The sequence below is a fragment of the Piliocolobus tephrosceles genome, chromosome 4, assembly GCF_002776525.5.
Source record: "Piliocolobus tephrosceles isolate RC106 chromosome 4, ASM277652v3, whole genome shotgun sequence".
NCBI classification, from domain to species: domain Eukaryota; kingdom Metazoa; phylum Chordata; class Mammalia; order Primates; family Cercopithecidae; genus Piliocolobus; species Piliocolobus tephrosceles.
Window position 1 is genome coordinate 39,780,193 of NC_045437.1, and position 18,074 is coordinate 39,798,266.

The following is an 18,074-nucleotide window of genomic DNA, read 5'->3' on the forward strand; positions in this document are numbered from 1 at the left end:
GATTTTGGATCTCTGTAAAGCAGAAATAGCTCTCTGGATTTCCGTGTGCGGCATGGAACTTTAAACTCTCTCCCCTCCCCAAATAGCATCTTAAATTACTTTAAGTTTTTATTGTCTGGAATTTAACCCAGGAAAGTTCTGCCATTTCTTCTAACCTGAAAGAAAAAGATCTGACAACATCTCTCCTCAGGCCCAAGGGTGGGAGAGAGAGTACCCTAGGGAAAAAAAAAACAAAAGGAAAAGATAGCAAAGTACCTCAGCTGTGTACCACTCACTAAGCATGTTGGAAGGGAACAAACTGAAACTGTTTTGCAAATCCATTTGCCAATCTCTTCATTAAACTATGAAAACTCAAGAAAGTAACATAACCTTTTTTTTAGGAGAAACATTGGTTTGTTTCTGCTTTGTGCTATTGTAGATTATAATTCTATTTAATAAATAGTCATTAAATGGCATTTACACTTAAAAGCATTTTTGGGGAGATAAAGCCTAGAATTATAGATCAAAAAATTGGATAGAAACTTAGACATCATCTTATCCAGTTTCCCATAGTCTCTGTTTAAAGCAGCTTTAATCGCTCAGTGTTTTTAATTTTGGTTTTGTTTCTTTTCCATTCATGTTGAGTTAAAAATTGAATCCAATTCACTGTTTGTAAGACTACTGTCTCTTAAGAGGCCTCCTGTATTCCTTTGCTTTTTCTCTGAATTACCTTTTTAAATTTTTGTCACATTTTCTTCCATCCTGTCTTCCTTTCATTCTCCCATTGATCTATCCCCAAATGTTCACTTCATTCTTCAAACTTTGGTAACTGCCAGACGCTATAGAAAATTTCATTTTTCTGAAAACTGAAGAGTCATGGTCCCTGCCTTGAAAGAGCTCATGGTCTACAGTAGCAGTCCTCTATATTCCACCATCCCCCCACCCATCCAGGAGAGATAATATTTACATACTCAACATTCTACCAGGGGGAAGCAAAGATAAGGTAGACTGTGACTGACACCCAGTTTCCTGACCTATCTGTTGTAACTGTACACCATCTCAGTAAAATGTAATGGAATATAAGTGGGCAGGAGTTACATTAGAGAAGTAACTTTAAAAAAAAAAAAAAAAAAAAAAAAAGAGGCACTTGCTCTGTTGCCCAGGCTAGAGTGCAGTGGTTAGATCACAGCTCACTGTAACCTCAAACTGTTGGACTCGAGCGTTCCTCCTACTTCAGCCTCGAGACTGGCTAGGACTAAGGGTGCGCACCACCACGCCCAACTATTTTTATTTCATTTCATTTGTTGTAGAGATGGGGATCTCCCTATATTAATGAGCCCAGTCTAGAACCCCTGGCCTCAAGCGATCCTCCCACCTCAGACTCCCAAAGTGCTAGGACTGCAGGCATGAGCCACCACGCCTGGCCTATAGAAGTAACTGGACTCCTTTCTAATTTAAGTGGGGGGAAAGCAGACCACGTGCAGTGGCTCACACTTGTAATCTCAGCACTTTGGGAGGCCGAGGCAGGTGGATCACCTGAGGTCAGGAGTTCAAGACCAGCCTGACCAACATGGAGAAACCCCATCTCTACTAAAAATACAAAATTAGCTGGGTATGGTGGCATGTGCCTGTACTCCCAGCTACTCAGAAGGCTGAGACAGGAGAATCACTTGAACCCAGGAGGAAGAGGTTGCAGTGAGCTGAGATTGTACCATTGCACTCCAGCCTGGGCAGCAAGAGTGAAACTCCGTCTCAAAAAAAAAAAAGGTAGGGAAAAAGTAAATTGTTTGCAAACTTAAGTACTGTCACTTTTATTAGTACAAATAAATTACAGTACATCTCAGCACTGATGAAGACATACCAAACTGTGGTGGAGAATGTCCAGCCTCATGGAGGAGCTGTGTGGTTAATAGTTAGCTGCTTCCTTTCCAGCCCTTTAGACATTGTAAGGGAGCAGGTGCCTCCTCCGAGTCTTCTTCTCAAGGTTATTACAGCATTACTGGACTCTATACTGCCAGGTGGATATTACACTTCTCCAAGGACTATCTCTAAATATGGTGGCTGGAACTAAAACTTCTGAGTACTACACTGCTATTAATGCAGGCTAATATTTCCTTAGCTTACTTGTAGCTACATTGTAACTAATATTTTCTTTTTATTAAACAAACACTATGTACTGGGCAGTTTGCTAGATCCTAGGGACTTAAAAAAAACAAAGGAACATGATTCTGCCTTCTAATAGGAGACAAAGCAATGTTATAGGTGCTATAATAAAAACACAAGTCTAGGCAATATAGTGAGATTCTGCCTTTACAAAAAAAGTAAAAATAAATTCAAAATTAGCTGGATCTGGTGGTTCTTACCTATAGTCCTAGATCCTTTGGAGGCTGAGGTGTGAGGATCAATTGAGCTCAGGAGGTACAGGCTGCAGTGAGCTATGATTATGCCACTGTACTCCAGCCTGGGTGACAGAGCAAAACCCTATCTCTTAAAAAATAAACAAAATAAAACACATATATGGTGCTAAAGGCCATCATGAGAGGTCAGTAAAACCTTTATCTGTGGAGGTCTGCCAAAGCTTTAACTTGAATATGTTTATGGAGAAGTATTAAGAGATGATGTTTTCCACACACAAAAGGGAGGCCACCCAGGCACAGTGTTTCACCCCTGTAATCCCAACACTTTGGGAGGCCGAGGCAGGAGGATCACTTGAGCTCAGGAGTTTGAGACCAGCCTGGGCAACATTATGAGACCTCATCTCTACAAAAAATCAGCCAGGCATGGGGGTGCATGCCTGTAGTCCCAGCTACTCAGGAGGCTGAGGTAAGAAAATCATCTGAGCCCAGGAGGTCAAGGCTGCAGTGTGTCGTGTTTATGCCACTGCACTCCAGTCTGAGTGACAAAGTGAGACCCTGTCTCAAAAATATAAAAATAACAAAGTAAAGAAGGCCAGGTGCAGTGGCTCACACCTGTAATGCTAACACTTTGAGTGGCCAAGGCAGGTGGATTGCCTGAGCTCAGGAGTTGGAGCAGCCTGGGCAACATGGTAAAACCCTGTCTTTACTAAAATACAAAAAATTAGCCAGGCATGGCGGTGTGCACCTGTAATCCTGCTACTCGGGAGGCTGAGACAGGAGAATCGCTTGAACCTGGGAGGCAAAGTTTGCAGTGAGCCGAGATCGTGCCACCGCACTCCAGCCTGGGTGAGAGAGCAAGACTCCATCTCAAAAAAAAAAAAAAAAGTAAAGAAAAGAAACAGGTGCCATAGGGGATGGAGGGAACTTGGGGAAGGCATTCCAGGTAGGAAAAAGAGCAAATATAAAATCACAGAGGGGGCTGGGCACGGTGGCTCATGCCTGTAATCCCAGCACTTTGGGAGGCTGGGGTGGGCGGATTACCAAAGGTCAGGAGTTCGAGACCAGCCTAGCCAACATGAGGAAACCTCATCTCTACTAAAAATACAAAAATTAGCTGGGCGTGGCGGCGAGGGCCTGTAACACCAGCTACTCGGGAGGCAGAGACAGGAGAATCGCTTGAACCCGGGAAGCGGAGGTTGCAGTGAGCTGATATTGCACCACTGCACTTCAGCCTGGGTGACAGAGTGAGACTCCATCTTAAAAAAAAAAAAAAAAAAAAAAAAAAAAAAAAAAAAAAAAAAAATTCACAGAGGGAAGTAGGCTGTTTAGGGAAGAGCTAATTGTTACAGGGGCTGGAATCTGATGTACAGAGGGACTTGTTAGAACAAATGAGAGGTAAACCCACTAAAGTTAAACAGACCAAATCCTGAAATGCCTCATGTGCTTCTCAGTTTGGACATTATCTTGCAGAGTGATAAGCTTTGGAAAGATGTGAAGTAGATGCCGTTTAGAAATGAATTATTTTCTCCAAAATTGGTAGCTGTGGGTACATTTGGGAAGAGAAATGAGGTGACTAAGAGTCAGGGGCAAGGGGCAGACTTTTCTCTGTATACCCTTTGTAAATTTTGATTTAGAGCCTTATGCATATATAATAGAAGCAAAACTTTTAGAAAAATTTCTAAAAACTCTGACTTTATTTTGGAGCATATGCATTAAAGAAGGGCAACACCAGCTGGGCGTAGTGGCTCAAGCCTGTAATCCCAGCACTTTGGGAGGCCAAGACGGGCAGATCACGAGGTCAGAAGATCGAGACCAGCCTGGCTAACACGGTGAAACCCCGTCTCTACTAAAAAAACACAAAAAACTAGCCGGGTGAGGTGGCGGGCGCCTGTAGTCCCAGCTGCTCGGGAGGCTGAGGCAGGAGAATGGCGTAAACCCGGGAGGCGGAGCTTGCAGTGAGCTGAGATCCGGCCACTGCACTCCAGCCTGGGCGACAGAGTGAGACTTCGTCTCAAAAAAAAATAAATAAATAAGAAGGGCAACACCAAAGTGGTAAATCAGGAAACTTGCATGCAATCATCTAATGAAGAAATGAGGCAGTCACCACATATGAAAAGGAAAATCTCAAGATCTTTTCATAAAGTGGAATTAGAAAGGAAGGAATTGAGTGATGTGCAGAGAGAGGGAAAGGAAGGAATCTTTTTTTTTTTTTTTTGAGACGAAGTCTCACTCTGTTGCCCAGGATGGAGTGCAGTGGCACGATCTCCGCTCACTGCAAACTCTGCCCCCCAGATACACGAGATTCTCCTGCCTCAGCCTCCCGAGTAGCTGGGATTACAGGTGCCCGCCACCACACCCGGCTAATTTTTTGTATTTTTAGTAGAGACAGGGCTTCACTATCTTAGCCAGGATGGTCTCAAACTACTGAACTCGTGGTCCACCTGCCTCGGCCTCCCAAATTGCTAGGATTACAGGCGTAAGCCACTGTGCCCATCCAGGAAGGAATCTTAATTACCTCCCAGGATTCTGGTAGGATTTTAGAGGAATGGGTGTTCAACTGAAATTATGAATATTTGTAACATTAAGACATCAGAGGCCAGATTTGGTGGCTCACACCTGTAATCCCAGCACTTTGGGAGGCCGAGGCAGGCGAATCATGAGGTCAGGAGATCAAGACCATCCTGGCTAACATGGTGAAACCCCATCTCTAAAAAAAATACAAAAAATTATCCAGGCATCGTGGCACACACCTGTAGTCCCAGCTACTTGGGAGGCTGAGGTAGGAGAATTGCTTGAACCCAGAAAGTGGAGGTTGCAGTGAGCCGAGATCGTGCCACTGCACTCCAGCCTAGGTGACAGAGCAACACTCCATCTCAAAAAAAAAAAAAAAAAAAAAGACATCAAAGAGACATTCAGGTAAAGAGGTAAAAATATCCATGATGATACTGGTCATACAGGTTTACAGGTCCAAAGATAAGGCAGTCTAATGGTTAACAATGTGTTATATATTTCAAAATAGCTTAAAGAGATAATCTGAAATGTTTACAACACATAGAAATAATAAATACTCAAAATGCTAGCTATCCTAAATACCCTGAGTTGATCGTTACATATTCTATGCATGCAACAAAATATCATATGTATCCCATAAATATGTAGAAATATTATATATCAATAAAATACTTATTAATTTTTTAAAAGTCAGTCCAGTGTTATAGATCATTTGTCATCACCGAACAGATGGCAGATGAAGTAGAGCAGTGAATATGGATGCGATCGCTCCAGTTTATAAAGGGATCCAAGGACAAAGCACTTACTTAGAAAACATGGATAATTAAAGGATCCAGAAGCAATACAAACCTGTGGAAGAGACAGAACAGCAGTCCATTTATATTAGAAGCTCCCCAGGAAGTTACAGTGATTAAAATTAGCTTGTAGAAAATTGTCTCCCCTTAGCTATGATAGATGATTTCTAGACCCTGGTTTAGAAAGAGACAGGCTTTTGCTTTGTCGCCCAGGCTGCAGTGCAATGGTGTGACCATGGCTCACTGTGGTCTCAGCCTCGGGACTCAAGGGATCCTCTCATGTCAGCCTTCTGAATAGCTGGGACCACAGGCATGTGCCACCACGCCCAGCTTATTTCTTAAATTTTTTGTAGAGACAGGGTCTCGCTATGTGCCCCAGGCTGGTCTTCAACTCCTGGGCTAAAGGAATTCTGCCTCAACCTCTTAAAGTGCTGGGTACAGGTATGAGCCACCACACTGGGTCTTGAAATTATTTTAGGCTAAGATATTTGCAATCCCTTCATAGTGATGAATTTTAAGCTCAGTTGCCCTTGTAGAACAGGCCCAGACCTGTTTTTTGTTTTTTGTGTGCTTTTTTTGAGACGGAGTTTTGCTCGGTCGCCCAGGCTGGAGTGCAGTGACATGATCTCGGCTAGCTGCGACCTCCATCTCCCGGTTTCAAGCAGTTCTCCTGCCTCAGCCTCCCCAAGTAGCTGGGACTACAGGCGTGCACCACCATGCCTGGCTAATTTTTGTATTTTTAGTAGAGACGGGGTTTCACTATGTTGGTCAGGCTGGTCTTGAACTCCTGACCTCATGATCCACCTGTCTCGGCCTCCCAAAGTGCTGGGATTACAGGCATGAGCCACACAGTTTTCCCAGAACTGTCTTATAGGGAAAATCTTTGCACTGTTCACAAGGACTCTGTTGGCCCATCTCCATGTGGATGTGGTTGGTTAGTCCTAGTTGGATTCCTTAGTGTTAAAAAGAAGATATCAACCCTGTCCACCCCTCAGTTGACTTGCTGATTATCAGATGTATGGATCTATACATAATCAGCAGTACAAAGTATATACATTTGCCAAAAGACGTAACTCTAAATTCTTTGGTGTCCTATTCTTATCAGCTAAGAGAAGGTATATCCTTGGATGGGCACCTGAAGAATATGTTGGCAGTCTAAACTGTACCCTTGGATCATTTGAGACCATCAGCAAGGGAGAGTAATTTGTCCTGTTTTTTGGTCACTGTTAAAATTGCTTTTACTGAATTATACTTTGGTAGTACAAAGAGCTGATAAACATGTAGATGCCTTTAGTAAGCTAATTATTCGACTCTCCATTCAAACCAGGAATTTGCTCTCCTTCAAAACAAAATTATTTAAAATCTATCCAACATTAACCGGGCACGGTGGCTCACACCTGTAATCCCAGCACTTTGGGAGGCCGAGGCGGGCGGATCACCAGGTCAGGAGATCAAGACCATCCTGGCTAACACGGTGAAACCCCGTCTCTACTAAAAATACAAAAAATTAGCTAGGCGTGGTGGTGGCCGCCTGTAGTCCCAGCTACTCGGGAGGCTGAGGCAGGAGAATCGCTTAAACCCAGGAGGCAGAGATTGCAGTGAGCCGAGATCATGCCATTGCACTCCAGCCTGGGCTACACAGTGAGACTCTGTCTCAAAAAAAAAAAAAAAAAAAAAAAAAAAAAAAAAAAAAAAAAATTCTATCCAACATTTATCTAAGTGGAAAGACAGAGAAAGAGGACTGCTGGATCAGTGCCCCAGCGAACGAAGACCTTGTGGTAACCAGACCCTGACTTCTTAGACAGCAGTTAACAGGCCATCTAAGAGTGTTTGTGGGTCGGGGAGTTTTATCCGCGCCGACCAAGTGGATTGTCAAAGTTATTCTGTTTAGCCACATCCCTCTTAGAAGAGCTCAGGTAATTACGAAGCTCAGGTAAATAGAAATTCTAGTGATGCTTTCAACCCTCGGGGTGGCGGGGCGCGGTGGGGGGGTGTATAATATCACTTATAGATTACCTCCTGTGCAGCCGGCCCAGCTCAGCTCCCTCCAACCTTGAGCTGCTGCCCTCTAGCCTCAGGCCCTGGGGGATGCTCTAAGAAACAAATCTGCAAAGCTTTTTCAATTCAGCTGACTCACATTGACAGCTAACTCTAACAAAGATGTAGTCGCTTAAAGGCATGCATTTTAGTCTTCCAACCTCATACCTTGATTTATCTTACTTTCCTTCTACTAAAATCCTTATTTCCTTGTTTATTTATTACTTACTTTGCTGGATATTATTCTCTAAGCTTCCCAAATGCTTTTTGGTTTGTTTTGTTTTGTTTTTTGGGGATGGAGTCTCACTCTGTCACCCAGGCTGGAGTGCAATGGCACAATTCCAGCTCACTCCAACCTCTGCCTCCCAGGCTCGAGTGATCCTTCCACCTCAGCCTCCCAAGTAGCTGGGACCACAGATGCATGCCACCATGACTGGCTATGATCTTTGGTAGAGATGGGGTTTCACTCCGTTGACCAGACTGGTCTTGAACTCCTGACCTCAGGTGATCCGCCCGCCTCGGCTACCCAAAGTACTGGGATTACAGGCGTGAGCCACCACGCCAGGCCTTCCCAAATGCTTTATGAAAATAGACTTTATTTTTCAGAACAGCTTTAGATTTACAGAAAAATTGTTAAACTAATACAGAGTTATCATATACCCTACACGCAGTTTTCCCTATTGTCAACACCTTACATTGCGTGGTACATTTGTTATGATTTATGAACCAATCAGTATTGATATATTATGAGTAACTAAAGTCTTCACTTTATTCCAACTTCCTTAGTTTTTACCTAAGGTCCCTTTTTTGTTCTAGGATCCCATCCAGAATACTTTATGTATTTATTTATTTATTTTTTAGAATGGAGTCTCGCTCTGTTGCCCAGGTTGGAGTGCAGTGCTAGGATCTCGGCTCACTGCCACTTTCGCCTCCTGGGTTCAAGCGATTCTTGTGACTCATCCTCCTGAGTAGCTGGGACTACAGGCATGTGCCACCTGTAGCAGTGCTAATTTTTATATTTTTAATAGAGACGGGGTTTCGCCATGTTGGCCAGGCTAGTCTCGAACTCCTGACCTTGTGATCCACGTGCCTTGGCCTCCCAAAGTGCTGGGATTACAGACATGAGGCACTGCTCTGAGCCTTGTCTTATATTAAGATGTTATGGATTGAATGTTTGTGTCCCTCCCAAAATTCCTGTATTGAAATTCTAATTCTCCATGTGATTATATTATTAGGAGGCGTGCCTTTGGGAGGTAATTAGGTCATGAAGGTAGAGCCCTCATTAATGAAAGTGACTCCAGAGAACTCCGACTCTTTCCTTCCACCACCTGAGGGTATGACAAGAAGTCAGCAGTCTGCAAACCCAAAGGAGGCCTGCATCAGAACCCAACCATACTGGCACCCTGATCTCAAGCTTCCAGCCTCCATTACTGTGAGAAATTCCTGTTGTTTATAAAGCCACCCAGTCTATAGTATTCTGTTACAGCAACTGAATGAGATAGGGGAAAAAAACAAAAAACAGACCAAAAAAACCACTTTTTTATAGTTTCAAACACCACTCAATACAACACTTTTGACACCAGATTCTCCAGCAGACACCAACTGCATGTCCTATAATTCCGTTCTGACTTAATATCTCTGTCTACTTAGAGGTAATGCCAGATCCCATAGGTTAAGGGTTCAGTCTTGAAGGACTCTCCACCCCCACAACTCCAGGTTGTGACTTGTGTATGTTTCTGTCCAACTGGGTATAAATCAGAGGTTCCCACAACCCCCTCCTCAGGTTCTTTTAATTTGTAAAGCACTCACAGAACCCAGAGAAACAGTTTACTTATGTTTACTGGTTTATTATAAAGGGTATTATTACAAAGGATACAGATGAACAGCTGGATGGAAGCGATTCATAGGGCAAAGCATCTGGGAAGGGGCATGGAATTTCCATGCCTTCTCAAGGCACGCCACCCCCCAGGAACCTCCACATATCCAGAAATCCAGAAGTTCTCCAAACGCTGTCCTTCTGGATTTTTATGGAAGATCCATTAAATAGGCATGAGTGATTACATCATTGGCCATTGGTAATAAACTCAACCTTTAGCCCCTCTCCCCTCTCCAGAGATTGGGAGGTAGGACAGAAAAGTTTCAATCCTCTAATTACATAGTTGGCTCCCTTGGTACCCAGCCTCCATCCTGAAGGCTGTCCATGAGCCCATCGCAATTTGCCTTATCAGAACAAAAAACGTTCCTATCACTCAGGAAATTCCAAGAGATTTAGGAGCTCCGTGTCAGGAAATGAAGACAAAGACCAAATATTAGAAGAAAAGATTTTCCTGGTGCCCGTTTATGAGTGCTTTAGGAACCAGCAGCAGAGACCAAATATATATATACACACACACATATATACATACATATATACACATATATACACATGTATGTATATATACATACATATATACATATATGTGTGTGTGTATATATATATACCGGTAAACATAAGTAAACTGTTTCTCTGGGTTCTGTGAGTGCTTTACAAATTAATTATTTGGAATTCTTTGTGGAAGATTTGTCTCTTCTTTTCAATTTAGGTATTCAATCAATCATTTATTTATAGCAGTGTGGACCCATGGGCTTATTTTATGCACTGGATTATAAACTAATGTCAATTTATCTTATTGCTCAAGTTATTCCAGCTTTAGTCCTTGGGTGCTCTTTCAGTTGGCTCCTGTATCCCTTTGATATACCTCCATCAACATAGTTTGTATTGTTTCTTTAGCACTTTCTTACTTTCTGCCACTACAAGATGCTTCAGACCCATTTTGTATATCCCCTGCTCTAGTTTTAGAATCAGCCATTTCTCCAAGGAGTCCTGATTACTTTTATTGGAGAATGGTAATAGAAACCAAGATTCAGTGCTAGGTTTGCTCATTGTTTCTGGAGTGCTGTGGCATCTAGATCCTATCTGCTGACGGAGCAAAGAAATAGATGTGTGTGTATTAACCAATAAAAATATCCATATTTCTAAATATTTCCACATGTGGAACCATCCTGTCTTAATATGATTGAGCTGCTACAACAAAACACTATAAACTGGGTAGCTTATAAACAACAGAAATTTATTTCTCACATTTCTGAAGGCTGGAAGTCCCAGATAAAGGTGCTGACAGATTTGGTGTCTAGTGGGGTCCTGTTTCCTGGTTCACAGATTGTGCATTCTTGCTTTGTCCTCACATGGTAGAAGGGGGAAGACAGCTCTCTGGCTATAAGGGCACTGATCCCACTCATGAAGGCTTTAACCTTATAAACTAATCACCTCTCAGGGACCCACTTCCTAATACTATCACATTGGTGATTAGGTTTCAACATATAAGGTTTGGGGGGACACAAACATTCAGACCATAGCACATCCTTATATATGTTAAGCTAAACATGACTTCATACTGATCCATACAAGCAATTCTAATCCACTACCCCATGGATTGTTCTAGCCTCCTACCTTTGCTTATCTATAAACTCCCACTCCAACAGTGAGGAAGCTAACTTCCATAATCTACTATCCATTTACTTAATTGTTCAAGTGTACTTTTATACAAATATGCAAATTTTAACCCTTATCCTTGTCAATATCAATTTTTTTAAATCATCTTCTTAAGTCCAGTGCTTTTGTGCAATTCCTTTTGCCTTTAATCTTACAGACTCCACTCATTTCCAAGGGTAATTTTAGACTCCACCATTTCCCCAGATAAGCACGTATTTCCTCCACTCTTCTTTTCTTCCTTTCTTCCTTCCTTCCTTCCTTTTCTTTCTTTCTTTCTTTTTCTTTCTTTTCTTTCTTTCTTTCTCTTTTTTCTTTCTTTTTCTTTCTTTCCTCTTTCTTTCTTTCATTCTTTCGTTGTTTTCTTTTTCTTTCTTTCTTTTTGTTTTTTGTTGTTTTTGGAAAGACTGGGTCTCACTATGTCCCCCCAGCTGGAGTGCAGTGACACAATGTTGGCTCACTGCAACCTCCACCTCTTGGGTTCAAGCCACCTTTCCATCTCTAGAATAGCTGGGGCTACAGGCACATGCCACCACACCTGGCTATTTTTTTGTATTTTTTGTAGAGATGAGGTTTCACTGTGTTGCCCAGGCTGGTCTCAAACTCCTAGGTTCAAGTGATCCAACCACCTCAGCCTCCCAAAGTGCTGAGATTTCAGGCGTGAGCCACCATGCCTGGCCATCCTCCACCTTTTTTTTTTTTGAGACAGGCATCATAGCACATACCTGCAGCCCCAGCTACCAGGGAGGCTGAGGTGAGAGGATCACTTGAGCCCAGGAGGTTGAGGCTTCAGCTGTGAGCATGCCACTGCACTCCAACCTGGGAGACAGAGTTTTGCTCTTGTTACCCAGAATTTTGTATTTTTTGTGGAGATGGGGTTTCGTCATGTTGTTCAGGCTGGTCTTGAACTTCTGGGTTCAAGCAATCTGTCCACCTTGGCCTCCCATAGTGCTAGGATTACAGGCATGAGCCACCACATCCTGTAATCCCAGCACAGTTGCTCTACTTTCTTGTATTATAAATAATACCCAGTGAACTTCAAGGAAACCCTTCAGAGAACTTTGAAATGTGTTTTCTACAACCATTTAGTTGGGGAGCCCGGAGAGGGCTGCTGCCATGCGATCTCCCTGAACTTGTTTATTTTTTCAGGCCAGGGATGTGGGAATGTTTCCTGAGGACCAGATGTGTGACACTCAGGACAGAGTCAGCATTAAATTGCCTCCAGAAGTAAAGAAAACCTTAGGACAGAGGCTGGATACTAGGGGCTAGGAAATAATTATAGACTTTTTTTTTTTTTTTTTTTTTTTTTGAGACAGGGACTCTCTTTGTCACCCAGGCTGGAGTGTAGTGGCACAATCAAGGCTCACTGTAGCCTGGACCTCCCAGACTCAAGTGATCCTTCAACCTCAGCACCCTGAGTAGCTGGGACTACAGGCACACATCATGCCCGGCTAACTTTTCTGTATTTTTAATAGAGGTTTCACCAGGTTGCCCAGGCTGGTCTCAAACTCTTGGGCTCAAGCGAATGGCACCTCTGAGCCTCCCCAAGTGCTGGGATGACAGGTAGGTGCCTCCGAACCTGGCAGAAGACTGTTTTAAATTGAGATGGATCCATCAGATACCAGGGAACTACAGGAGAGGTAACCCAACAGAGAACCTCCAAAGAGGTCATACAAATGCCTGAGAGAGAAAAAGTCAGTTTAATTATCTGCAGGGTCCAGGGATTATGAAGCCAGCCAGCCAAGGAAGAACCACCCCATCTCCTCACTCCTCACCTTTTGTACCTCCAGTCTACACTTTAATCCCACTGAGGAGTTAACTTGCAGTTCACAGTTCCAGAAAAGTATAAGGAGAAAGCTGAAATCAGAGGCATTGTGCCCTCTCCACTGCCAGCTTGCAGTTTAAAGCAGGCCCGAGCTGAAAGAAGTGAGTTAAGATTATATTCTGATGATTACATAGGACTGCACATATTATTTATTGAAATAAAACTGTTTTCACAACCAATCATGATGAAGATATTTTCTGTTATCTATGAGTAATCTAAAAATATATGGGTCAGGTCAAGTCTTCATCCTAGGGCACCAGGGTATACTCCCACCATATAAAGACACAAAAGTAAAAGGAATGTTTTAATCTTTTTTTTTTTTTTTTTTTTTTTTGAGATGGAGTCTCGCTCTGTCGCCCAGGCTGGAGTGCAGTGGCCGGATCTCAGCTCACTGCAAGCTCCGCCTCCCGGGTTCACGCCATTCTCCTGCCTCAGCCTCCTGAGTAGCTGGGATTACAGGCGCCCGCCACCTCGCCCAGCTAATTTTTTTTTTTTTTTTTTTTTTTGTATTTTTAGTAGAGACGGGGTTTCACCGTGTTAGCCAGGATGGTCTCGATCTCCTGACCTCGTGATCCGCCCGTCTCGGCCTCCCAAAGTGCTGGGATTACAGGCTTGAGCCACCGCGCCCGGTCCGGAATGTTTTAATCTCAATCCAATCCACACATGATGCTTATTCTACATACTCATGTACATGAGAACCATTTTTTCATTGCAACTTTTCTTGTCAAAACATCCTTCTGCTTACAAGGAAGATTTTGCTTAAGTCCTTTTTTTTTTTTTTGAGACGGAGTCTCACTCTGTCGCCCAGGCTGGAGTGCAATGGCGTTATCTCAGCTCACTGCAACCTCTGCCCCTCTAGGCTCAAGCGATTCTCTTGCCTCAGCCTCCTGAGTAGCTGGGATTATACTGGCACCACCACGCCTGGCCAGTCCTTCCATTCTTAGTTCCTGAGGTTATTCATAGTCTTTGCCCTGTGCTTCTCTTGTATTATGATCCAACTCCTTCGTTAAAAAAAAAAAAAAAAAAAAAACAGAAAAACACCTAAATATAATCCATATGTGAAATAGCCTCTTTCTCCAAAACAAATTCTTCAGTAAAATAATTCTATAATATATTAGTTTGCTTTTGTTACATGAGGTTATGCCATTATAAAGGCAAGTTTCAATTACAGGCAAGGTTAAACTCTGCAAGCAACCCAAAACTCAAAAAGGACTGAATAAGTCAATCAGGTAAAGACAAAAGAATGGCTCCTTATCATTCAGCTTTCTTAACCACCTTTCTAAAGTTTCCTCCATCCCCACTGTCTATCATGCTCATGGTGTCCTTGTTTTTACACACTTACCACTCTCTGTAACTGCCTATTATGTCACCTTCCACATACATACATACAGTACATGCATACATGTTTGAAATGTCAGAGCAGGGTCTTTGTCTTGTTTTCCACTTAAAAGTTCCTGGGCATAGAATAGCTTTTGACACATAGTGGTCACTAAATAGGTATTTGCTTCGTGAATGAAGGGCACCATTTAGTCAGTAAAAATAAAAGGGAACCACAGAATATAGGTAAACTTCCGAAAGTGTCTAGTGTTGTCTTTAAACTAAGCTCCCCATTCCTCACTGCCCAGTCTCCCGACCTCTTGGCAAACTGGTTTTTCTTTGATGCTCTAACATGAGAGAGGTTTATAAAAAGGAAACACTAGCCTAAATTTTGCCAAATCCAGAATTTAAAAATATATCTTCATTCTCTTTGGCTTCAGCCACATGTGACTGACTGCCCCTCTCAAACAATCCCCTTTCTTGGTTTGTGTGACTACGTCCAATTCTAGTTCCCTGAGCTAATTCTGCAACCACTGAAGTCAACTGTCAACTTTAAGAGGGCAGGAACCACATCTGGTTTTGTTCCCACTGTATCTCTAACATGGCTTGGCACACAGTAGGTGCACCACACATACATATGTGAACAAATGAACTTCTCCCTCTACTTGTCTCCAATGGACAACTCCCCACATCTTACTTTGAGCCTCTAAATTTTGTTTTTGGAGTCTGTAAATTCACAAATGGTTTCCATCAATACTAAATCAAGGATAGTTACTGAAGTTCATCGATGAACTCAAGTCCTCTTGCTTACTGACTTCTAAATGCCTATCAAATCTCATTATTACCTCATTTCCACGCTTATATTATCTTCACCAGTCTAACTCTTAAAATCAGTTTCCATTCACAATTGTTACTTCCACATGTAGATATCCAGTCCTGACTTTCCAACTCAACTGCTTCCTGAACACTTCCCTCCCTCCTGGTGTCCCCACAGGTATGTCAATAAAACCCAACTTTACTATTTTCCCCTTATTACCTCTTTTCTATATTCCTTATGGTTCTGTATCTCAATGGAGCAACCACCTCCTCCCTTTTGTCCAGAAACCTATGCATCCCAAAACACCTGTCTCCGTTATTTTTGAGGCTTGCTGTATTAGACACAATGCTATTGTTACATATATGATCTCATGTAATCCTCACACACCTTATGAGATGCAGAAAATCATACAGTAAGAGGAGCTTGGAAGTTAGCTACTCACTTGCACATTCAAGTTTTAGATGAGAGAACTCCCCAGCAGCCCCACAGCCACTGCCTTAGTCTGAGTCATGATTTTCACATGAACTATAAGAACCTGTTACCTAGTTTGCAGCTTCAAGACTCATCACATGCACACTAACACTTTCCACATTCATCTTGCTAAACAACTATTCCTAACATTCTGCTTTAAATCCTCCATAATTTGTCAAGACAAATTCTTCATAATCTGATCGCTGCTTTTCCCTCAATTCTTTTCTTACCAACCCTACATCCACCTTCTTCTAATCTGACAAGCAGGGTGTCTGCAGTTTCATAGCTATGCCCTCCTCTGACTGGTTACCCTTATGTCAGCTGTTTCATTGCTGGCAAAGCCACTTACCTCCTCTCTCATCATGATTGCTTCAAGTCTTCCCTGGTTCAGCTTAAATCTTAGCCTGGCTTCACCTATTAAATGACAAACTCCTTTCCAATGCTCTCACAGCAACTGGTGCATTTATCCATCATTGTGTGTGTGTGTGTGTGTGTGTATATATATATATATATGAACAATATGTAATTATCTGTGTCTCAATTAGAGGTGAGGCCTCTGAAGAAATTGTACTTTGAACTTTGGCTCAATAGTTTACTGAATGAATCTGCCTGTTACTACTTTTTATTAAGTGCAGGGCAGTTACTATGGGAGTTACAATTAAGGTATGGTTCCCAAAGGTTTTCAATGCCATAGACTCAACCTTTCTATTTATTTTTTTGAGGCAGAGTTTCGCTTTTGTTGCCCAGGCTTAAGTGCAATGGCGTGATCTTGGCTCACCGCAAACTCTGCCTCCTAGGTTCAAGCCATTCTCCTGCCTCAGCCTCCCGAGCAGCTGGGATTACGGCATGCATGACCACACCCAGCTAATTTTTTGTATTTTTAGTAGAGATGGGTTTCTCCATGTTGGTCAGGCTGGTCTCCAACTCCTGTCCTCAGGTGATCCGCCCACCTCGGCCTCCCAAGGGATTACAGGCGTGAACTACCGCACCCGGCCACCACAGATTCAACCTATTAGCCTTTCTAATTTTGTAACTTTACAGAACATAAACAGTTACATGTGTAAACAGGTAGTCTGCTGTATTTGACAGTTGGGGGCAAATCAACCTGACTTTGTGAACAGAGATGGGAAGGAAGTAGGGGCTGGAGGGAGGCTTTTCAGGCAGAGGACAGAGTTGAAAAGCACATGGGGTACTTAGGAAAAATAAATTTAACATTTATTTAAATTTAACATTAAATTTAATTTTTGCACACCTAAACCTAACACTGCAGAAAAAAGCATAATTTCTGCTGAAAAATTTAAAGTATAATGGGTATTTATACATAACTATAACTTAAGGCAGGACTAAGTGCTGTTAAAGACAGAAATATTGACAACAGGTGGGGTGTGGTGGCTTGTCCCAGTAATCCCAGCACTTTGGGAGGCCAAGATGAAAGGATCACTTGAACCCAGGAGTCCAAGATCAGCCTGGGCAACACAGTTTAACTCCATCTCCAATGCAAAATCCAATGCTTATTTTGTTTCATTTGAAAATTTGGCAGAGTCTGACTGTTATCAGGCTGGAGTGCAGTGGTGCAATCTTGGCTCATCACAACCTCCGCCTCCCAGGTTCAAGCGATTCTCCTGCCTCAGCCTCCCAAGTAGCTGAGACTAAAGGCACATACCACCACACCCAGCTAAATTTTGTATTTTTAGTAGAGATGGGGTCTCACCATGTGGGCCAGGGTGGTCTCGATCTCTTGACCTCGTGACCCGCCCACCTCGGCCTCCCAAAGTGCCAGGATTACAGCTGTGAGCCACCACACTGGCCTCAAGGGTTGTTTACATGGAGGTCAGGGTACTTTCACAGCCTGGGCAACAAGAGGGAAGGTACTTTCACTAGACTGAAAGTCTAGTCTATCTTCCCTTTAAAGTTTGGTGACGACAGCCAGGCACAGTGGCTCATGCCTGTAATCCCAGGACTTTGGGAGGCCGAGGCATGTGGATCACGATGTCGAGTTCGAGACCAGCCTGGTCAACATGTTGAAACCCACTCTCAACTAAGAATACAAAAAGAATTAGCCAAGTGAAACTCCATCTCTACAAAAAACACAAAAATTAGCCAGGTATGGTGGTGTGCATCTGTAGTCCCAGCAACTCAGAAGGCTGAGGCAGGAGAACCACCTGACTTGAGCCCAGGAATTAAGCAGCTGCAGTGAGCTTGGATTGTGTCATTGCACTATTTCTAAATAAGAAAAGCAATGGCAACTGGACTCTAACCATGCATCTTTTTTTTTTTTCGAGACAGAGTTTCGGTCTATCGCCCAGGCTGGAGTGCAATGGCACAATCTCGGCTCACTGCAAGCTCCGCCTCCAGGGTTCACGCCATTCTCCTGCCTCAGCCTCCTGAGTAGCTGGGACTACAAGTGCCTGCCACCATGCCCAGCTAATTTTTTGTT